Source organism: Halichoerus grypus, chromosome 4 (assembly GCF_964656455.1).
Source record: "Halichoerus grypus chromosome 4, mHalGry1.hap1.1, whole genome shotgun sequence".
Taxonomy (NCBI): domain Eukaryota; kingdom Metazoa; phylum Chordata; class Mammalia; order Carnivora; family Phocidae; genus Halichoerus; species Halichoerus grypus.
In genome coordinates, this window is record NC_135715.1 from 185,790,202 (window position 1) to 185,813,731 (window position 23,530).

The window sequence follows — 23,530 nt, forward strand, 5'->3', positions numbered from 1 at the left end:
TCCCCACCCACACCCCTGCAGGAGTCTCCAGGCTGGTCTCCCTGCCTTCCCGCCCTGGCCCTGCCCCAGCCCAGCCAGCCAGTACCAACCCCCCAACTCTGCAAGTGCCTGGGGGGCGCAGTTGGCCAAACTGGCCTCTGCCTGTCTCTCTGGCCTCCCCTCCCTCCGCCTCCCCTCCTCAGAGCCCTGCACTTCCGCCAAACAGTGGGTGCTGTTTTTCCTGAGCCAGAGTCAAGACTATTGAACAACTTCACAGACACTGACAGTGAACTTGACGAAATGACACTGTTGCTGAGTAAGCGGCGCCCAGGTAAAATAGTTCAAAATGTCTACTGGTGATTTCCAAGAAACTGTTAAGTGTAAAAAGCAAAGTGCAAACGGGATCTAGAATAGGCTCCCTCTCGTGTAAAGAAGGGGAGCCAGAGAATATACACGTGCAAAAAGAAATACAGTAGGAATAAAGTGGACACTGAGATTGGTTACTGGGCGGACGACGGGGGTAAGAAGACCAGAGAATGGGAGGCATGGGGAAGCCACACTTCTCTGGACACAGCTGTGTAGTTCTGACTTTTAGAATCATGACTATGTTTCCCACTTCTTTTTTTTTTTTTTAAAGGTTTTATTTATTTTTTTGAGAGAGGGAATGAGAGAGAGAGAGAGCACATGAGAGGGGGGAGGGTCAGAGGGAAAGCAGACTCCCTGCTGAGCAGAGAGCCCGATGTGGGACTCAATCCCGGGACTCCAGGATCATGACCTGAGCCGAAGGCAGTCGCTCAACCAACTGAGCCACCCAGGCGCCCTGTTTCATACTTCTGAACACACTTGTTAATCCACAAGGAATTGGGGAAGAGGGGGAGTGGAGATGACCCGGAGAGGAATATAAACAGGAACAAATGACCCTAAGTGTACTACAAATGAATAATAACCCGAGGACACTGGGAGCACTCACCTAAGCAACTTTAGAAAAGAGTATTTTGACCATACACTCTAAGACTAAAGGAGAAAAACTGTACAATATTGTACTCTAAGTAGTAGGCTTATTTTTCAGAGAAGTGTGTGTTAGAAATTCAAAAAATACTGGGGGCACCCAGCTGGCTCAGTAGGGAGAGCATGCAATTCTTGATCTTGGGGTTGTAAGTTCGAGCCCCACGTTGGGTATAGAGATTACTTAAAAATAAAATCTTTTAGCGGCATCTGGCTGGATCAGTGGGTTAAGCATATGACTCTTGATTTTGGCTCAAGTCATGATCTCAGGGTTCTGGGATAGAGCCCCCTCGGGCTCTGCACTCTAAGCTCTGCTTGTCTCTCTCCCTCCTTTCTGCACCTCCCCCAATCTCTCTCATGTGCACTCTCTCTAATAGATAAATAAAATCTTTAAAAAATAAAATCTTAAAAAAATAAATGCAGAAAATATGCGTATTCTAGCATTAAACAGGTAAGTAAATACACTGTGATGAAAGCCAGATTTCTCACTATCAGAAAAATCAGTTATAAATACAGAAAGGGGTCAGCTAGAATAAACAGTGTGGTCTTGGACCAGAAGTAGAGGCATCGTTGTGAACTCATGGTTTTCAAAATACAAATATGTCCGAACAGCTTGTGGTAGGTATCCATGCGTACATACGTACATTTCCTGACTGTCCACTGAGAGGGTCTGAAAGTCCTAACGCCCAACACCAACGACGTCACCCAGCACCCAGGTCTTGGTGTCTCATGCCATTCTGCAATGAAAAGCACCACGGCTTCTTGGAGAATAGCCATATCTTCAGGGCTGTGGCAAGGAAGTTACAAGATGAGCCTCCCACATCTTGTGGTGCTAGAAGGTAAGGAAGGTTCAAATCCTAACGGGGACATGTGGACCCATGTCAGTGGACACAGGAGGCAAACCTGAATGGGCTCCCATGCCAAATCTGGGACAACCTGACAGACAAAATAAATAATGATCATAATGGATTATAATCCATAGAAGAAGCTATAGAATAAAACAAGAATCTGTGAGTCCACACGGATATAAATACTTGAATGAACGAAGAAAATAAAAAGGTGAAGGGAAAAGTCTTCCCCACAGAATTCCAACCAATCGGGGTGCCTGGGTGGCTCCGTCGTTAAGCGTCTGCCTTCGGCTCAGGTCATGATCCCAGGGTCCTGGGATCTAGTCCCGTGTCGGGCTCCCTGCTCGGCGGGGAGCCTGCTTCTCCCTCTCCCACTCCCCCTGCTTGTGTTCCTCCTCTCGCTATCTCTCTGTCAAATAAATAAATAAAATCTTAAAAAAAAAAAAAAAAGAATTCCAACCAATCAATGTAGAATGAGGAAAACTGAAAACTGCCATTTGGCAGATACCCAGTAATAATTGTTTCAGAAAAAAATCAGCAATAGATGCTAAAATTACTAGGGAAAAGTAGGATGAGGAACAGGATATTTAGAGAGTCTCTTAGGATCTCTCCTTGAGAGAACTTATAAACAAGTAATATTACAGTGAAGGAACCTGACAGAAACCATCTTAAGCATAAATGACTGGGGAGGTGGTCACTCCAAGGTGGGCCAAGAGAGGCTTCTCTGAGGAGGCAACATTGAAGCTCTGACCTGGGTGGTCAGAAGACTTGGAGAGGAATATTCCAGAAACAGCTCTGTCCAAGGACTCAAGGCACAGAAAGAAGGCAAGTGTCAGGTATACAGTGAAGAGTAAAGTAGATAAGAGATCAGGGAGACAGGAGACCTCCTATTACACATGGCTTTGTAGTCCCATGGTAGGTAAGGAGTTCAGGCTTTTTTTTGTTTTTTGTTTTTTTCTGTTTCTTTTTTTTTTTTAATAACTATGTAAACTACACATAACCTTGACCATCTTGATTATTTTTAAGTGCATAGTTCAATGGTATGAAATATATTCATAACGGTGTGCAACTACTACCACCATCCATCTCCAGAACTCTTTTCATCTTGTAAAGCTAAAACTCCATACCCATTACACATGAAGTTCCCATTTCCCCTCCCATACACCTGGCAACCACCATTCTACTTTCTGTTTCTACGATTCGGACTATGCTAAGTATCTCCTATAAATGGAATCATCCTGTATTTGTTTGTTTGTTTTGTGACTGGCTTATTTCACTTAGCATGATGTTCTCAAGGTTCATCCATTTTGTAGCATGTGTCAGAATTGTCTTTTTTAAGGCTGAATAATATTCCACTATATGTATATACCACATGTTGCTTATCCATTCATCCACTGAGAGACCCTTGGGTTGTGTCCATGTTTTAGCTCTTGTGAACAAGGGTATACAAATATCTCTTCAAGACCCTGATTTCAATTCTTCTGGGTATACACCCAGAAGTGGAATTGCTGGATCATACGGTAATTCTATTTTTAGGTTTTGAGGAATCACCATACTGTTCTCCACTGTGGCTGCACTATTTTATAGTCCCACCAACAGGGCACAAGAGTTCCAATTTCCCCACAGCCTGTCCAACACTTGTCTTCTGTTTGTTGTGTGATAGCAGCCACTTAATGAGTCTGAGGAGGTATCTCATTTGCATATCTCTACTGCTCAGTGATGCTGAGCATCTTTTCATGTGCTTATTTTGTATTTGTTCATCTTTGGAGAAATGTCTATTCAAGTCCTTTGCCCATTTTTAAATTGGGTTGTTTGGTTTTTTGTTGCTGAGTTAGAGGAGTTGGGGTTTTAATATAAATGATGAAGTAGCCAAGAATGTTAAGCAGGGGAGTAATGTGTCCTAATTTGAGTTTTTTGTTTTGCCCTATTTTTTGGTCACTCTGTTGGGTGGAGAATGGTTTGAAGGCAAAGAGTTGTAGACGGAGACACTAGAAACAGGGAGACCATTTTGGGGTTTTTGTAGAAGTTCAAGCAAGAGATGATGGTGGTCCCAGCTAGCGGAGTGTTCACTACAAATGGGATTGTAGAGAAGTGAGAAGATTTGAAACCTTAGTTAAGTAGTATAATCAACAAGATTTTGCAACTAAATAGAAATGGGAAATGAGTAAGAAGAAGGAGTCCAAGATGACTGCCAGGGTTCTGGCTTGAGACAGAACTGGGTAGATGATGGTACCATTCACTAAAATAAGAAAACCAGGGGAGAATTGGTTTAGGAGTTGGGGAGAGAAATGATGAATTCAATCGTCAACACCATACATTGAAATGGCCTGTGGGACATCCCAATGGAGAGGTCCAGCAGCTTCCAGGCTGGCATTTAGAAGGAAGAGCTGGGACACCTGGGTGGTTCAGTCAGTTGAGCAGCTGACTCTTGGTTTCAGCTCAGGTCACAATCTTGGGGTTGTGAGATCGAGCCCTCATTGGGTTCTGCACTCAGCATGGGGTCTGCTTGAGATTCTCTCTCCTCCCTCTGCCCCTCCTGCCTGCTCACTCTCTCTTCTCTCAAATAAATAAACTTTAAAAAAAAAAAGAAGAAGAAGAAGGAAGAGTGGGGTTGGAGATTCCACAACGGAAGCCTTGCACATAATAATTAAGTCATGGGACTAGATGGTTCCAAGGGGACTTCCTGAAAGTGTAATAAAAACACAGGTGTAGGGGCGCCTGGGTGGCTCAGTCGTTAAGCGTCTGCCTTCGGCTCAGGTCATGATCCCAGGGTCCTGGGATCGAGCCCCGCATCGGGCTCCCTGCTCGGTGGGAAGCCTGCTTCTCCCTCTCCCATTCCCCCTTGCTTCTGTTCCCTCTCTCGCTATGTCTCTCTCTGTCAAATAAATAAATAAAATCTAAAAAAACAACAACAACACAGGTGTAGGTACACATGTGCATAATTATTGGAAGAAGGTTGGTATCTTTTAACCACTGCTTGAAGAGAGCCCTGACTGACCTCCCCTGTCCTCTTCTCCTCAAAAAGGTTAAAAGTCACTGGTAGGGGCACCCGGGTGGCTCAGCCGGTTAAGTGTCTGCCTTCGGCTCAGGCATGATCTCAGGGTCCTAGGATGGAGCCGCACATCGCGCTCCCCACTGAGCAGGTAAGTTATAGGGAGAAAAAGTCATTGGAGGAAAATCAACATTCAAGGAGGAGGAGAGGGCCTGAAAAGAAGCATTCAGAGAGGAAGGAGAAAAATGGGAATGAGATTTCAAGGGGAGGGAAGAGGTGGGCAGCGGCATCAAATGCTGCAGATTAAGGTCAGATCTAAAAGCGGGGCTTCTTCACACTCATTAATGGTCCCAGAACCTCTGCCCAAAAAGGCTGTCCTGAGTGTCATCAGATGCACTCTGCCTCTCCTTCCCTGGACAGCAGGGTTTTTCTCTGGCCTTCTCAGAACATGGCAGAACAGAAAAGGGATCCCACACCTGGAAATCACCTATGGCTTATTTGATGCCAAGAGAACTCACCCTGGTTGGCAAAGGCCCATCAGTACACACCTGATGCAAGCAAATAAACTCAACTTGAGCTTGGAAGACTGACAGATATTTAGGATTTCCCTGTTTTTGTTTTTGAGATTTTATTTTTTTATTTTTTAAGTAATCTCTACACTGAACATGGGGCTCGAACTTACAACCCCGGGGATGAAGAGTTGCATGCTCGACTGACTGTGGCAGCCAGGTGCCCCAGGATTTCACTGTTAAGTGGGGGAGGAGGGGAGGGGGGAGCAGATTACAAAATGATCCAGACTTAATGCACTCAACCATATAAAATAATACATAGGAAATTGAAAGAAACAAACATACCTAAATATTTATAGGGGTAACCTCTGGTTGTTGAGATTATAGATTTTCCCCTCCATTTCTTTATAGTTTCCAAATGTTCTACAGTAAGTATATATCACTTCTATAATTGGACTGATTTTTCAAGATACAGTTTCTGTAACAGAGTCCTGTCCCAGTTTCACAGTGGAAAAACACCTTTTGGGTCACAGAGCTCTCTAAAACCCTGATGGTAGCTATGGGCCTCATTCTGCATCCCCTTGGGGTGGCCCTGATGCCAAGACAATGCCCATCCCTGCCTGTAGGAGGCAGAATGGCTTTGGGGCCAGCCACAATTTATTCTAATGCTAACCAACAATGTTAAAATTTCAAAGAAATGTGTAAATCCAAAATGGAAACACCAAAGAAACCCAGAGGTGAGTATTGGCTATGCTGTCCCCGCTCTGTCGGGGGGTGGAGGGTGGGGTTAAACTGGCCTGAGTCCCAAGATCAGAGCGGCAGGTCTGTCATCCTTGGGGACAGAGCTGCGCTAGGCATCTAAACATCCCATTCATCCAGCTCACTCCCTGGGTCACATCCCTGGCTGATGAGTGCCTGTAGGAAAAACGTGGCTGCTTTTAGGGCAGAGGTTTATCCACTTGAATCACTCTAAAGGCCAGAAAAGCCAAATACAGGAAAAATAAACTGCCAAGGTATAATCAAACTTCATTTCATATGTGATAAGTACAAACATAGGATGCCAGAGATTGTACTTTAAATTTGACGTTGAACAAATATAATTTGGAAGTAGAAATAATTATATAAAGTCTCATAATTTCTTTCTCCTTAGATTTGAAATCTGACACCTGACATTCCCTTCTTAAGCCCCAAGGTCAAGGCTGGGAATCTTGTGCAGCAACCTGCGGCAGAGAATTCATCTCGGAGTCCTTTAACTGGGAGCAATATTTAGTTTTATGTTGTTTCATGACAGAAAAGAGCTGCTCACAAACGTACGTACTTCCAAACATGGACAGAATCTTTGCACAGTGGTTTTTATATTTAGGGTAACTGTTCCCAAGATACTTGTAGAATTCTGGGGTCCCAACACCATCATATTTCGTTTTCAGTAGGGTGTTCCCTGCAATTCAAGAACTTCCATTTGTAGCTCTTCGCTCACGTTATTAATGTTGATCGAGAAAGGTGAACTGAACAGAACAACGTCAGCTCGTTTTCATAAAATTTGAAATCAGAGTACCATTTTTGGAATTCAGTCTTCAACTCTTTAATTCGGGAAATATAGTTCTGGCCATCTCTTTCATTTTCAGAAACTAATTTCAGCTTAGGGAAGTGGGCCAGATTGTTCCTTGCCTAATGAGTTTCCCAAAGACACAGTTTTCTTAGGAAGGAGCAAATTGAATCGTACATCTGTGTAACTACTTGTGGGCGTCTTTGCAGAGAAATATCCAACGTGTTTAGGTAAGTCATCATGTCAACCAAAAAGGCTAAATCTTTGACCCAATCTTTGCTAGTAAGCTGAGGAACCGATTTTCCTTTAGAAGACATGAAAAAATCAATTTCTTCCAACAGTTCGAAAAACCACCTGAGCACCATGCCACGACTCAGCCACTTATGTCCCATGGAGCAAGACAGGCTTCCATACTGTGCATCTAACTCGCTGAACAAAGCACTGAACTTTCTGTGGTCTGAGCCATGCAACCGGATCCAGGTTATGCTGTGAATCACTATGTCCATGACATGATCCATTTTTAACTTTTTAGCACAAAGTGATTCCTGGAGAATGAGGCCATGCATGGACTTCAGTTCCATGTCTTTGCAAAGCCCTGACACTTTAGATTTAAGTTTTGTAACAAGTTGTTCAACACCAACCAGTGCCGAATTGCCATCTGTGTTAACACTTACTAATTGTGACCAGTCTACGTTAAATTTTTTAAGGCTTTCCTCAACACAGACAAGAAAGTCATTTCCTGACGTGGCGCCTGTCATGGGAACCATGTCCAAAAGTTCTTCCGTCACATCGAAAGTGCCACCAACACCACGAATAAATACAGCCAACTGGGGGGCATTAGCTCCATCGGCCCCTTCATGAGCCACAATGGAGAAAGCCACAAATGATTTAGCTTTCTCTTGCAGTTTGTCCTGTAAATTCACTGCCCTGCTGTCAACACGCTGTGAAACAATATTACCACTTAGTCTCAGATTGGCAAATGCTTGTCTCTGTTCAGGGCACATAATCTCCACTGCACTCAACAGACATTCCTTTATAAACTCGCCGTCTGTAAAAGGTTTCGATGCCCAGGCAATTTTCTCACTTAACATATAACTGCATTTCATAGCAGCGTCATTTATTTTATTCACGTTCAAAAGTAAGTCGTGTTGAAATTTCAGTCTTTTTTTCAGTTTGTTAAGTTTTTTATCACGCATCTTTTCGGTATACCCATCATTCCTACTATGGTTTGTTTTATAATGGCGCCTGAGGTCCAAGTCCTTCGACACAGACACACTTTGTTTGCATATTAAACATGTAGGAACATTCTTGACCGCCACAAAGAAATAAGCTCGCTCCCATTTTTCTTGAAACGTGTGGCTTTCTTGTTCTAGCTTTCATTTCCCCACTTTTGAAGGACACAAACCCATAAGAAATATTAAAATGTCACCTTTACAGTGAGAAAAGTACTACTTTGCAAGAGAAACATAGTGACTCTATTTTTTCAAAGTGTAAGTGTGCTGTTCACTCCTTCAAAGTAGGAGAGAACTGAGCGAATCGTGGGGGCTGTGGGGAACAGCTAAGAAGAAACCTCTGATTCTCCTGTGCAGATGACCGCAGACACGCAAGAACACAGCCCCAGGGCACTGATTCTCTGAGGCCGCAACAAAAGAAGCTGGAAATCCAGATTTTTATGTGAAACTCCTTGATTCTTAAAAATATTCATAATAAATTGTGGGGTTTTTTCCCTGTGAATACTAGATAAGCTACGACGTCTACCCATCAGATTTGGCAGCTTAGGGACACTGGTTTGGGGTCTCTGGTTTAAACCAGACAAAAACTCTACTTGAAGAGAATTAAATATTGAATTCTGAAACCACAGGTTTAAGAGCCTGTCCAAACAGAATCCTAGAAGGTACCCAAGAAGGGGAGCTAAGCTGATGGATCTCAAAGTGCCATGTTTTTGCAGATTTCATGGTTATAGTTAACTAGGACACTACTCATTTGCTTGATAGAAGGATGACTTACACATTTCTGATACAGGGAGACATTGTATGGAAGTGTCCCTATCCTCCTGCTAGCCCCTCTCTGGGGAACCCTGCTGACAACCCTGGCAAGTCTCAGTCTACAGAGCGGTAGCATCCCTTACTTCTCCATGTGCTGGGCTTCTCGCCTCTCCCTTCTCGGCCTTGGCTTTTCTCTTCAACATGGCCCAGAACTATAGCAAGCCCACCGATCTTTGTTCCTCGCTTCTCATCCAAGGCTCTCTCTGCATCAGCCTGTGACTTGAAGTCAACATACGCAATCCTACAATTGTGGGGGGAAGAAGAAAGAACAGTCAACATTTAGTACTTTTATTGTCTTCTGAATTAGTAATACACATACAGGATTCAAAATGCAAAAGTTAGAAAAGGATATGGTGAAGTGTGCCTTCTGCCCAATTTCTTTTTTTTTTTTTTATTTTTTTTTTTTTTTTTAAAGATTTTATTTATTTATTTGAGACAGAGAGAATGAGAGAGAGAGAGCACATGAGAGGGGGGGAGGGTCAGAGGGAGAAGCAGGCTCCCTGCCGAGCAGGGAGCCCGATGCGGGACTCGATCCAGGGACTCCAGGATCATGACCTGAGCCGAAGGCAGTTGCTTAACCAACTGAGCCACCCAGGCGCCCTACCCAATTTCTATTCTTACAGGTAACATTCCATACATATAAAAAGCAAACATACACATATACACACTCTTTCAAAGCTTGACTGAGACATAATTTACATATCATAAAATGCATCTATTTAACGTGTACAATGAGGGGCTCCTGGCTGGCTCAGTCGGTGGAGCGTACAACTCTTGATCTCGGGGTTGTGAGTTCAAGTCCCACACTGGGTACAGAGATTACTTAAAAATGAAACCTTTAAAAAAAAAGTGTATAATGGTTTCTATATGTTTACAGACTTCTATAACCATCACCATGATCTAATTTTAGAACGTTTTTATCCTCTCCCAAAGTAACCACCGGCACTCCTCATTCCCTCTAACTCATTCCCATCCCCTGGCCCAACTACCATGCTACTTGCCTATCCTGGACATTTCATATAAATTGGATCATATGAACATGCAATCTTTTGGGTCTGGCTTCTTTCACTTAGCCTAATGTTTTCCAGATTCATCCAAGTAGTAGCATGTGTCAGGACGTCATTCCTTTTTATGGCAGGATAATATCACCTTGTAGGAAATACCACATTTTGTTTATCCATTCATCAGCTGGTGCACATTTGGGGTTGTTTCCACTTTTCGGCTATTATGAATGAAGGTAATCTGCACACGTGTAGAAGTGTGTGGCTATACGTTTTCATTATGTTTACCCCGTGCAGCAGAATTGCTGCCCCATACGGCAACTCTGTTTAACACATTGAGAAACTGCCAAAACCAGTTTCCCAAGCAACTGCACTCTTTCATTTTACATTCCCACCGGCAATGAACAAGGGTTCCAATTTCCCCATCGCCTTGCCAACACTTGCTATTGCCTGCCTTTCTCATTACACCCACTCTGATGGAGTGGAACTGCAGGATAAAATGGTACATGCAACTGTAATTGATAGATACTAACTCATCTTCACAGAGACTTCACGAATTTCCCTTCTACCAACAACGTCTGAGCATGCCGGTTTCTCCAACCCTCTTCAATACTATGGAATACACCTTTTGATCTGTTAACATCTAATGGGTAAAATGTTGTATCTAAACTAAATTAAAATTGCATTTTAATTTACAATTCTTTTAGTATGAGTGAGGCTAAGTATCTTTTCTTACGTTCAAAAGAAAATTACTTTTCTGTGACCTTCTTGTTCATAATTTGCCAATATTTTTACTGGGTTGTTGGTCTTTTTCTTTTCTTTTAAGATTTACTTATTTAGGGGCGCCTGGGTGGCTCAGTCGTTAAGCGTCTGCCTTCGGCTCAGGTCATGATCCCAGGGTCCTGGGATCGAGCCCCACATCGGGCTCCCTGCTCGGCGGGAAGCCTGCTTCTCCCTCTCCCACTCCCCCTGCTTGTGTTCCCTCTCTCGCTGTGTCTCTCTCTGTCAAATAAATAAAATCTTTAAAAAAATAAATAAATAAAATAAATAAAAAATAAATAAATAAAAAAGATTTACTTATTTATTTTAGAGAGAGACACAAAGAGAACATGGGAGGGAGGGGCAGAGGGAGAGAGAGAATCTCAAGCAGACTCCATGCTGAGCTCAGAGCCCGACATGGGGCTCGATCCCAAAACCCCAAGATCATGACCTGAGCCAAAACCAAAAGTCGGACGTTCAACCAGATGCACCACCCAGGTGCCCCTGTTGGTCTTTTTCTTACTGATTTGTGAGATGCACTTTATCTATCAGCAAATTAGCCCTCAATTTTGATAGAAATCATGAATTTTTTTTTCCTCGTTTGTCACTTGTTTTTCGACTTTGCTTATGGGATTTTTTTTCCCCATGTAGATGTATTTTATATTTCTGCAGTCAAATTTATCTGTTCTTTTAGGACTTCCAGAATTTGTGTCATACTTAACAGGCCTCCCCCTCTTGCAGATTATTAAAAATAAACAAACAAAACAATCTCTAGGTCTCCCTCTAGTACTTTATGATTTCATATTTTCATTGTAATCTTTCATGGACTTGTAACTTACTTTGGTGAAAGATATGGAGTAAGGATCTGTTGAGTAAGAATATTCTTGAAGAGGGGCGCCTGGGTGGCTCAGCCGTTAAGCGTCTGCCTTCGGCTCAGGGCGTGATCTCAGGGTCCTGGGATCGAGCCCAGCATCGGGCTCCCTGCTCGGTGGGAAGCCTGCTTCTCCCTCTTCCACTCCCCCTGCTTGTGTTCCCTCTCTCGCTGTGTCTCTCTCTGTCAAATAAATAAATAAAATCTTTAAAAAAAAAAAAGAATATTCTTGAAGAGTGCACCACACTCACTTCTGACATAGGTATTATGCTTTATTTAACACGTCATGAATTCCCTGGCATCTCCTAATTCCCCTTTGTAATAATACCTCATGTAAAGGAGTAATTTAAAGACTTAAGTATATGTAATCAAAACTTAACTAACAATAGAGAAATTCTATGGCTTTTGGCAGCAATTTTTTGTTTTGTCGTTTTCCAGTGTTGCTGACTACAAGCATAGGAGAGCCCCCAAATCTCCTCACAGGAAACACTGACAATAGGGGCGCCTGGGTGGCTCAGTTGGTTGAGCGACTGCCTTTGGCTCAGGTCATGATCCCAGGGTCCTGGGATCAAGCCCCGCATCGGGCTCCCTGCTTGACGGGGGGCTGTTTCTCCCTCTCCCTCTGCCACTCCCACTGCTTGTGCTCTCCTGCTCTCTATGCCAAATAAATGAATAAAATCTTAAAAAAAAAAAAAAAAAGAAACACTGACAATAGCAAATTGCTGACAATATGGGATGTATCCTTTCAGACTTGTTTTCTGAATTGGCAGGATTCTTTTCTAGAGATTATGTTCTTCAGAATATACAGGTATAGACTATTTTAGAGTTCACCTATACCAACAATTTTCACTCAAATGTATGTGTAATCCTGATATGCAAGCTGCACCTCATTAAGAATTCCTTCAAAATAGGGGCCCCTGGCTGGCTCAGTCAGTGGAGCGTGTAACTCTTGATCTCGGGGTTGTGAGTGTGGGTGTAGAGATTACTTAAAAATAAAATCTTAAAAAAAAAAAGAAAATTCCTCCAAAATACATCCCACTCCATCCTTCCTAATTTTACCACATTCACCCTCTTACTCTACCAAAGCCTAGCTACATAGCGCTAGTGTTTCATTAATTGTTACAACATAGCTCTAATGCGCCGATTTAATGCTCTGTTCTGCCCCTGTCCGGGCAAATCAGCAAGCGTGTTGGTTTACTAGAGTCAACCCTGGAGAGAGAAAAATGGAAATAATCTACGACTGAATTCTTCTAATCCTCAACCTTGAACTTCGTAGAGTAAGTCTTCATTTCTCAGTGACACCACTATAGTTTTCTAGAAGCTTCTGGCTGTCCATTTATGATGCCCCCTTCAGTTTTTTATGCCTGCTGGCAGAAAGGTTGGATAACTACTTTTTCCTTCTCTAAAATCAGGTGTAAGTGATTTAGGAGAATGTAATGAAATTCTGTTATGTCTGAATCCAGCAGAAATATATTCTTTTTCAATATAGGTACAAAATACACCTTTTACTCATCCCATTCTTGCTCACCAATCTGATTTGAAAGGCATCCTTAAACACTTCTTTTAACTCATGCTGGGTGACTCTGTGAGACAGGTTCTTGATCAAAAGTGTTTTGGCATTCCAACCTACGTAACACAAAAGAGTATTTTTAGTCTGAGTTCAGATCTAATAAGCATCAAAAGTTCTCTAAAGGAGAAAAAATACTTCTCCAGAAGTTGGAGAGTGTTAATAGCAATACATATTCCCTCATTTAACAAATCTTTGAACATATCTCGGGGAGGGCCTGTGCTAGAGGCTACATGAAAATACAGACTTGGCGTCTACTCTCAGGAATGTGGTCTTGTTGGGGGAAAAGGCTAGTAAGCAAAGTCACATAATTACAAACTCTGGTAAGTGCCAAAAAAGAAAAGTAAAAAGGGAAATGAGAACACCCAGTAAAGACTTAACCTAGGGGCACCTGGCTGGCTCAGACAGATAAGCATGCAACTCTTGATCTCGGGGTTGTGAGTTTGAGCCCCATGTTGGATGGAGAGATTACTTAAAATAAAGTAAAAAAAAAAAAAAAAGAGGGGCACCTGGGTGTCTCAGTCGATTAAGCATCCGACTCTTGATTTCAGCTCAGGTCATTATCTCAGGGTTGTGGGACTGAGCTCCATGTTGGGCTCCACGCTGAGTGTGGAGCCTGCTTAAAGATTCTCCCTCTCCTTCTCCCTCTGCCCCTCCACGCTCTCTCGCTCTCAGGGGGGGAAAAAAAAAAAGGAAAAAGAAGAAAGAAAGAAACTCCCCCCTAACCACCCCTCCCCACCCCAAAAAGACTTAACCTAGTCTGGAAGTAAGGGAAACTTTTTCTGATCTTGAGGAAGTGACCTTTAAGCTGAGATTCTATGGATGGGTTGCAGGTAGCCGGGGAATGAGTTCTGGAGAGAACATTATGACAGAGAAGGTAAGGTACATAAAGACAGAGAGTATGGTAGACAAAGAACATTATGACAGGGAAGGTGAGCCATCCAGCTTGAGCACAGAGGGTGAGAGTAATGTAGACAAAGTCTGTGCTGGGCAAGGAGGTGACCTGGTGGTAACTGACTACTTGGACTGAATAAGAATCCGAGACTCATTCCTGACCCAGAGTTTGTCTAGATACACAGGTATCTATAAACAAATTACCTTGTTTGCATATCTTTCTTTACTTCCTTTCCTTTCGGTTTTCTCAATTCAATTTCATAGCCAAGGACCTTTGTCTCACTAAGTTTCAAGGCTTTTCCCTGGTCATCAGCAGATTTAAAATTCACATAACCGAATTTCCTACAGAGATGTAAAAGAAAAGGGAAAAAACCCCTAGGTAAGATCAAAAGGCACATGACTTTGGGTTGGTTAGTCATACTGGATGTGAAAGTGGAAATCAGCAGTGAGTCATTTACAATTTAAAACCAAGGCTCCACCAACTAGCAATACAAATGCCATAAAGTAACCAGAAAGGAGTGGCTCTCACCCCCAGGCAAGTTTGAGAAGGGCTAGAGGGTGCTTCTAGAACGCAGTGGGGGTGGGTAGAATCCAGGCCTGCTGTTACATAGCCTGCAATCCACTTGACAGTCTCCAAAACAAAGAATTATCTGGTGTCAATAGTGCCAAAATCGAGAAACCCTGTTCTAGAGCAAGGACTGAGTCGGTGCAAATTCACCTATTGAAATCTTTATTACTTTTCTGTTTAGCGACTGACCGAATTTAAACAAAAGCTATAGAAAACGAAGCTTGAAATTGTAAGGTTGTGAATTTTTGTTTTAAGAAAGAGCCATCTGCATTTGTGAACTGGAACAAAAATATCACTCCTAATGAGGAATGTGTTAGCAAACCCAAGGGCTATTACAAAAAGATTTTTTAATGCAAAAGGAATTCTTATTTACTGCAAATGCAACAATAATACAAAATATAGTTAACACAACCTGTAAGCATAATGTGACAGAAGCTGTGGCTCTGGAGCCAGATTCTGGGCTCAAATCCCAGCTCTGCCGTTTTTGAACTGTGTGATACTGGGCACATTACTTAACTTCTCTGTGCCTAAATCTTCTTTGTGAAATGGGGATAGTGTCAATAATTACCACTGAGGGCTGTCTTAACAGATTCCATGAGTTCATATAAATAAGGAACAAAGAATAATGCCTGGAACGGTGAGTGCTCAATGAATGTTTACTATTATTATTATCTTTTTGTTTCTACCTAAGACAGTCTGAGTACTATAAAATATGCTCACACCCAGGAAATATGCTTCTGATGCAAAAGAAGTGAGAAAGATAAAATGCAACTTGGCAAAAAAGCAGAAGTGATGCAGGACCTGTATTTGCCACCATAGCTAGGGGGCGGTGATTAAAGGTGTGACTTGGTTTAAAATAATTCTGGGCAAATAACATTGCTCACAGTGGAAAATCATGAAATACGTTTCTGTAACAACAAGGAAAATCTCGGGATTATTTTAACATTCCAATTGGAAAAAATGGGATAGCAGAGTTTCATCTAATGGATTTTCTAAGAGCCACTGAAGGATTTTTAAATATATGAGTCCCTCTCATCCATGGCTTCAGTTACCCACAGTCAACTGTGTGGTCTGGAAGCAGATGATCCTCCTTCTGACCTAGCATCAAGAGGCCAACAGTGCTCTAGCTAGAGGTCACAACGCCTGAGCGTGGACCTCACGTCATCTCATCCTGGAGGCATTTTATCATCTCACATCATCACAGGGAGGGCGACTTTGAGAGAGAGAAACCACATTCATGTAACTTCCATTCCAGGATATTGTTATAATTGTTCTAATTCATTATATTATTGTTAATCTATTATGGTGGCTAATTTATAAATTCAACTTTATCACTGCTATGTATGTAGAAGAACCAACGTAGCGTAAGTAGGGTTCAGTACCATCTGTGGCTTCAGGCGTCCACCAGGGGTCTTAGAACGTATCCCTGTGGATATGAGACTACTATACTCTCCGTCTCACCGTGAACTGCAAAAGGCTGAGGTAAAACCCCACCATGGGCTCAAGAGCAGGTAACAAGGGGCGCCTGGGTGGCTCAGTCGGTTAAGCGTCTGCCTTCGGCTCAGGTCATGATCCCAGGGTCTTGGGATCGAGTCCCGCATCGGGCTCCCTGCTCGGCCGGGAGCCTGCTTCTCCCTCTCCTTCTGCCCCCTGCCCCCAGCTTGTGATGCCTCTCTCTCTCTCTCTCTCTCTCTCTGTGTCAAATAAATAAATAAAATCTTTAAAAAAAAAATAGAGCAGGTAACAAAAGGATGTGACAAGACAGAACCCACAATAAAATAGAAAGCTACTGGAACTCCTAATTTCTCCAGGGATAATAATGCCAGGTTGGTAAACTTAATGTTCTTAAATTATTGGTATTTACCTGAACGAGCCAACTGACACCAACAACTGTGAGATCATTTTTAGCAAAAAATTCACTGAGACCTGTTTTTAGTTCAGCAACAGTTTTGTCAAAATTCAGGTTTCCAACAAACAGTTTGAAAGTTACAGGTGGTTCAGCTGCCATACAAAAAGGTAAAAAAAAAAAAAGAAAGAAACGAAAAAAAAAAACCTCAAACAGTGCAGAAACAATGACGCTAAAAGAAAATTCCACTAAAGTTTCTGGCATATTGTAAACACCTAACTGCAGTAAAAATCCCCTTGTTTACCACTTGGGCTTTTACTGTGTCCACAAATTCCAAAACTGCAGATGCCTATTCCGTTAATATGAAATTCTCCATGTTTTGTCTCGTGCTTTAAAACACAGCAAAGAAGTTACCTTCCAATTTCTGTCTTCTGGTTTCGGGGGAAGCCTTCTGTTTGCCATCTCCTTCTTCCGTTTATCAGCTGTTTTTTGGGGCAGGCTCTGTGGGCAAGAGCCAGAGTATTATTATATTTTTAACGATCTGTCTGTACCACTCATGAGTAAACTGGAAGCTTTCACTCTATCCACAAAGATCACACCTATGGGAATGGCTACTCTTCACAAAACTTATGGGTGCGGTCTGGTCAGAGTACTTTTAAAAGCATTCATAGATTAATCAGGACATTCTTCAAGTTCCTAAAAGAAATCCCACAGCCCCTGCCCTTCCCTTACAACTCCAATTCCTTGATATGGGCTACCCCTCAACTGAGCTGACTTGGGTCGTTCCGGCCTTCCTCCTCCTCCTCTTCCTCACAGCCTTTGTCATCACCATTGTTGTCCTGCTCATCTCCACCGGCCCCCATAGGAAGGACTGTTCTCCCTCCGGCCCATGTAGAATACACATCTTTTTCAGAATCTAAATGAAAACCCACCTAATCAATTACTGCCACACAGACTTGTTAAGAATGAGAATAACAAATTGCTCTTCCAGAGAAACTGCTCATAAATCCGACTAAAATACACCAACCTAACGAAAAAATTCAATGCCACTTTAACTTCTTATTTTGAAATAATTTTAAATGTACTGCCATTATATTTAAATAAAAATATTAATAATTACTTCTTCGGAAACAGTATCATTTAAAATGTTGCACGGACTCTGTCAAGACAAAAAGAAAATCACTGACAATTAAGTTTGGGGGACAATTAACCTGCATGGCTCATAAGCACCAGGACAGAAACAATCAGTGGATCATAGTCATAGAAAACTCTGATTCTGGTCACGTGGACAGTAGAGGTCAAAGGTCCATTGAGATTCCTCATCCACGAGGCCATGCCTGAAAAGTCAGCCGGGGATTGCCAAGGCAGCTTTCTGCAGGGTGGGAGCTTCACAGAACCCCTCCGGCAGCGATGTGGGATGGCAGGCAAGGCTGTCCCCAGAAGAGGATTCATCACCTTCCTCATCCTGGCCCAACTCAGCCTTCTTATCTTCTTCCTCCTCAGAGCTCCCGTTTCTCTTCTTATGGTCCTTGAACTTGACACTCCTGTCTTTTGGCAACGGGGCCCATGTGGCTGCCTTCCTGTGTGGGGATATCAGTTTCTCAGCAAACACGGGAGCCAGAGACTTTTTTTCTTCTCCTTTATTTTCTGGAGAGGTAGTCATCTTCCCACCACTCTGCTGAGGTCAGTGACGACCTGGAGAGAAGTGGCAACACTGAAAGCACATGTTCCCTGCGCCCACGAGGTTACAACCACACCGTATGGTCAGCAAGTACAAGATTCGGGCAGGCATGTGTGTCGGGGTCTTGCTGAGCTCTTGGGAGCCTCTCAATGTGTAGTGTAAGAGAGCTCCCAGCACCACCTGGCATGCTTGTCTAAAGACACAGGAAAAGGAAAAAAAAAAAAAATCCTAGACTTCACTTAGAGCTATCAAATCAGAATCCTTACAGGGAAGGAACTAGGTTTCTAGAAGTTTCCAAGCTACTGCCCTAGGAAAACAGGAATATATACCAAGTCAACTACTGTTTAGGTGGTTCCACATGCCATTAGAGTGCCAACTCTTTGTTTTTTTTTTTTTTAAGATTTTATTTTTAAGTAATCTCTACACCCACCATGGGACTTGAAATCACAGCCCTGAGATCAAGAGTCACACGCCCCATCAACTGAGCCAGCCGGGCGCCCCTACGGTGCCAGCTCTTTGCGTACAAAACACAAAAGTAAAAGAGTCCCCCACAACAGGCACCTGGAACATAAAGAGGAATGAGAGCCAAGCCCCAAAGATTGGGCCTCATGCTTCCTAATTGTACCATCAATTCCATCCCACAGATAACTGGGCAGGGTACTTTAAAACTAAATAACTAAAGATAAAAATGTTAGGGGTGCCTGGGTGGTGCAGTCAGCTAAGCATCCGACTCTTGGTTTCGGCTGAGGTCATGATCTCAGGGCCGTGAGATCAAACCCTGCATCAGGCTCCACGCTCAGCACAGAATCTGCTTGAGATTCTCGCTCCCTCTGCCCCTCCCCCACTCGCGTGCAAGTGCATGTGCTCTCTCTCTCTCAAATAAATATTTCAGCAAAACATTGAATGAATACACAAAAGGACAAAACGAAGAACTATGGGCAATAAATAAAACAAGTGTCTTCATCTTGCCAGTGTTAACGGAACAGTGTCATAACGGAAGAAAGGTATTACTGGTATTATTATGAGATGAACTATATCCCACTAACACCCATATGTCAAAGTCCAATCCATAGTATCTAAGAATGTTACTGTATTTGGAGACAGGCCTTTAAAGAAGTAATTAAGTTAAAATGGGGTCATTAGAGTAGGCCCTAATCCAATATGACTGCTGTCCTTATGAGAGATTAGGCCACAGAAGATAGACAAATGACCATGTGAAGACATAGTGAGAAGGCAGACATTTACAAGCCAAGGAGAGAGGCCTCAGAAGAAACCAAACCTGTCAACAACTTGATCTTCAACTTCTAACCTTCAGAATTATGAGAAAATAAATTTCTGTTGTTTCAGCCAACCAGTATAGGATATTTTATTAAGGCAACCTTAAGGGGCGCCTGGGTGGCTTGGTGGGTTAGGCATGTGCCTTCAGCTCAGGTCATGATCTCAGGTCCTGGGATTGAGCCCCACATTAGGCTCTCTGCTCAACCGGAAACCTGCTTCTCCCTCTCCCTCTGCCCCCCCCACCCCCGCTCATGCTCTCTTGAGAGAGAGATTTCTAAATAAAATCTTAATTAAAAAAAAAAGGCAAACCTAGCAAACGAATACAACTGGTATATATAGCACATCACAGGAAGAGATAAGTAACTACCATGTGATAAGTATTCCTGGTTATGAACATACATAGGCAAGCAGATGAGGGACCAGTTCATCTGGCATGGGAATGATGTGGGATCAGGGAAGTTATGGGAAAGAGATGAAGGTTTTATTTGTTTTTTTAGTAATCTCTTCACTACCCCTAGATTAAGAGTAGCATGCTCTTCCAACTGAGTCAGCCAGGCACCCTAAGAGATAAGGGTTTTAATGAATTAATTTCAATGAGCCAACTTTAGGGTCTGGTTATCCTAGAAGTTTATCTACCTATGAACGTACTTCTATATGCTGCACCAATCAGAGGAAACCATTATAGAAATCACACTTTAGGGGCGCCTGGGTGGCTCAGTTGTTAAGCGTCTGCCTTCGGCTCAGGTCATGATCCCAGGGTCCTGGGATCGAGCCCCGCATCGGGCTCCCTGCTCAGCAGGAGACCTGCTTCTCCCTCTCCCAGTCCCCCTGCTTGTGTTCCCTCTCTCACTGTGTCTCTCTCTGTCAAATAAATAAATAAAATCTTAAAAAAAAAAAAAAGAAATCACAGTTTAGAGAGGAATGACCTAGGGTGACCAGTGTGAACAGTCTAGAACCACATCACATGCATATCAGCCTAGGGAAAATATAATGTGACTATTCCTGTTTTCCTCCAAGAACCAGAATGGGTTCCAAAGCAAAAGCTGCATTCACCAAGAATTTCCTGGATGATTGCTACAAAAGCTAATGCAACGTACAGTGAACATCATAATACAGTAGATGGTCTCTTAACTGTGTCTAACTATGTCTACTTAATCAAATCACACTAACCTGTATCTACGGCTAGATTAAATGACAGTCCCCATCCCAAACAGGACTTACTAACTTGATGTCCATGAAATGCCAAGCACGTGTGGCTAGCAGGTTCCTCTATGGCACTCACAGAACACCTGGCCATTTCTGCTGCCATAGGCTAAAGTAGATCCTTAATAATTATCAATTGTTTGTTCCAAACCTGTGTATGACCCTTGTATTTGCGGTTTCAATTACATAATAAAATCATATAAACCAATCAAATCAATGCAAAAAGTAAGTTACTGAATCTGTGAAAACCATGTTGAATACTTCGGACATACTTGATAAAGCTTAAAAAAACTGTAGTCAAATTAGGTGTGGTTGAGCAACCATAAAAGGATGGAAAAAGTGGTAAAAACGTAGGAGTATTCAAACTGCTTTACTAGGAGTTTTTTAGGTTTTGCTTTGCTTTAAAGAAACAAACTTTGGGGTGCCTGCCTGGCTTAGTCGGAAAAGCATACAACTCTTGATCTCGGGGTTGTGAGTTCAGCCCCACGTTGGATGCAGAGACTACTTAAATAAAGACTTAAAAAAAAAAAAGAAACAAACTTCATATTACAAAAGCTGCACTTACGGGCATACTTTGTACTGGGAAGACAAACTACTCCAACACTGAACCCGAAGTCAAAAACAAGGCCTCAGTCCCACATCAAAATATTCATAAATGAATAAACATTTAACATGGGTGTTTTTTTTTAAGATTTTTATTTATTTATTTGAGAGAGAGAGAGGCAGGACTCAATGATCCCAGGACCCCGAGATCATGACCTGAGCTGAAGGCAGACGCTTAACTGACTGAGCCACCCAGGCGCCCCCATGTTTAACATGTCTTAAATTAAAATCAAAAGGTATGTATGGATAATTTACTTTTGATTGATTAAAACAACTACTAGACTGAATACGGTTGAATAAAGTTTCTATTATACAAGTGGCTGCTTAAAGTGGACAATAAATACATCCTGGCTGCCTCTCAAAACAAGTTGCTTGGCGGGTCGGGGGGCGGGAGACAAAAAAAATGAACTGGGAAGAGGTAGGGCCTTTGGATTCGGCAGAACCATGTATAATCCCTGCTCTGTCACTTATTAATTATAAAACCCTGAGCAAGTAAGTTAATGGCTAAATCTTTTCCCGTGTATAAAATGGAGCTGATGATGCCTGTCTAATACAGTCGCTTTGCTAATGAAATAAGATGATGCATTAAAACCTAGCACAGTGGCTACACACGGGAAGCATTCACTATTCATGGGCTGTGTACCCACCATCCACCTCAATTCTTTTAGGACTCAACTTAAACCTATCCATATTTAAATACACAGAGGCTCCCAGCCAGAAGCAGGAAACACTGTAGGGACCTAAATATTTGTCAAAAGAATAAATATGGAAACACAGGTGTTTGGCAGGCACACAAACTAATGGAATTTAATGAAGCAATTTTAAGAATCAAGAGATCTTCTTTCAAACCAGTATTTCCGGGCAACCAGTATCACTTTTCTTTTTCTTTTTTTTTTTTTTAAGATTTTATTTATTTGCCAGAGAGAGACACAGCGAGAGAGGGAACACAAGCAGGGGGAGTGGGAGAAGGAGAAGCAGGCTTCCCGCTGAGCAGGGAGCCCGATGCGGGGCTCGATCCCAGGACCCCGGGACCATGACCTGAGCCGAAGGCAGACGCCTAACGACTGAGCCACCCAGGCGCCTCAACCAGTATCACTTTTCAAACAAAAAAACACTTCTGCTTTCCCCCAAAACAAACCTCACTTCTCACAATGTACTATTCTTTTCAGTTGACACTGGTACTTAATTTGCTAACATTCCATTTGGAATTTTTGCATCTATGTTCATGGGAGTGGTCTGCAATTGTTTTTTGTGGTTTTTTTTTCCTAAAAATGACTGCGTCAGATTTTGGTATTGAGTCTAGGGTGGGCTTGTGAAAGTAGTCTGAAAGTGTTCACAATACCACTTTTGAGATTAAACAAGGCAGTTCAACTGTTTTACTCTGGATTTTGGTTGTTGACCTTAGTAAGTCATTCTGCTCCGCACTGTATATACAATTACCTCATCTCTACTGTCAGTCCTTCTCCTCCAACGTCTCGTCTTCCCCATCTTCTATCTCCTTCGCAAAACGACTCATTTTCTTCTGTTCACCTGGATTTTTTTCCCCCCGCTTAAAATGGACACGATTATTAGGCTCATCACAGGGCCTTCGACATTCCACGGGCTACGCACATTTTCTCTCCGGTATCTGTAATAAGTTTCTATTTGTAACAAACACATGTCAGGCCTCATCTTAAAATTACTTTCATTTTGAATCTTGCACTCATAGTAGTGAATATCAAAATATTTAGAAAAAGATAATTTTTGGCATCTATTTGTAGGCCAGATGTCCCATACCTTGTCTTTTGCCACGATCTAGAAATGGTTAACTCCTCGAGGTATTAGGCAAGCTTCCAAGAATTCCTCCCTTTCCCTCTCATTCTGTTCCCTTCAACACGCGTTTTCAAATAATTTCGATGTTTTTAAAAAATTGATTCCACTACCAGCTGCTCAAATGAAAGCACACAGGGCCAAAATAAAGCCCCCTTACGGGTAAAAAATCAGTACCTACAATTCAAGTGTCTTTACCTTTCCAGACCGAGAACTCAGTGTTAAGTGGAGCAGCGTCCATCTCTACCTCCCTGCAGCACAAATAAGGAGTCTCACACCAGAACCTAGAACCGCCACTTCTCTAGGTAACCCGCACAGTCTCGTCCCTTCTGGGCAGGCGATCGCAGGTGTACGCCCCGCCCACCCAGAGCCACCGCGCACTGCAGAGCCGGGGGCGAAGCCCCAAAGGGGCCCGCCGCAGCCCGCAGGCGCCGACAGGTCTGGAACGCCCTCCCAGCGGCAACCGGGGACGGAGACCCGGGCGACACACACACTCCGGAAGAAGACGGAGCCCTCGTGACTCCGC

General features: G+C 42.8%; 1 long non-coding RNA gene across 9 annotated transcripts; it reads right to left on the bottom strand.

Moving 5' to 3' along the window:
- Window positions 1-637: 637 nt before the first annotated feature.
- Window positions 638-23,503, bottom strand: LOC118546986 (uncharacterized). 9 transcript variants are annotated; one of them, XR_013447416.1, is made up of 8 exons: window positions 22,972-23,503; window positions 22,636-22,835; window positions 17,642-18,010; window positions 16,845-16,931; window positions 14,221-14,358; window positions 13,084-13,181; window positions 11,524-11,738; window positions 638-9,165 (listed from the first exon to the last, which is right to left on the bottom strand). It is a non-coding gene; the product is annotated as an uncharacterized LOC118546986 (long non-coding RNA). The 9 variants fall into 9 exon arrangements; XR_013447413.1 differs by having other exon boundaries at window positions 17,642-18,125; XR_013447414.1 differs by having other exon boundaries at window positions 17,551-18,125.
- Between the last annotated feature and the right edge of the window lie 27 nt (window positions 23,504-23,530).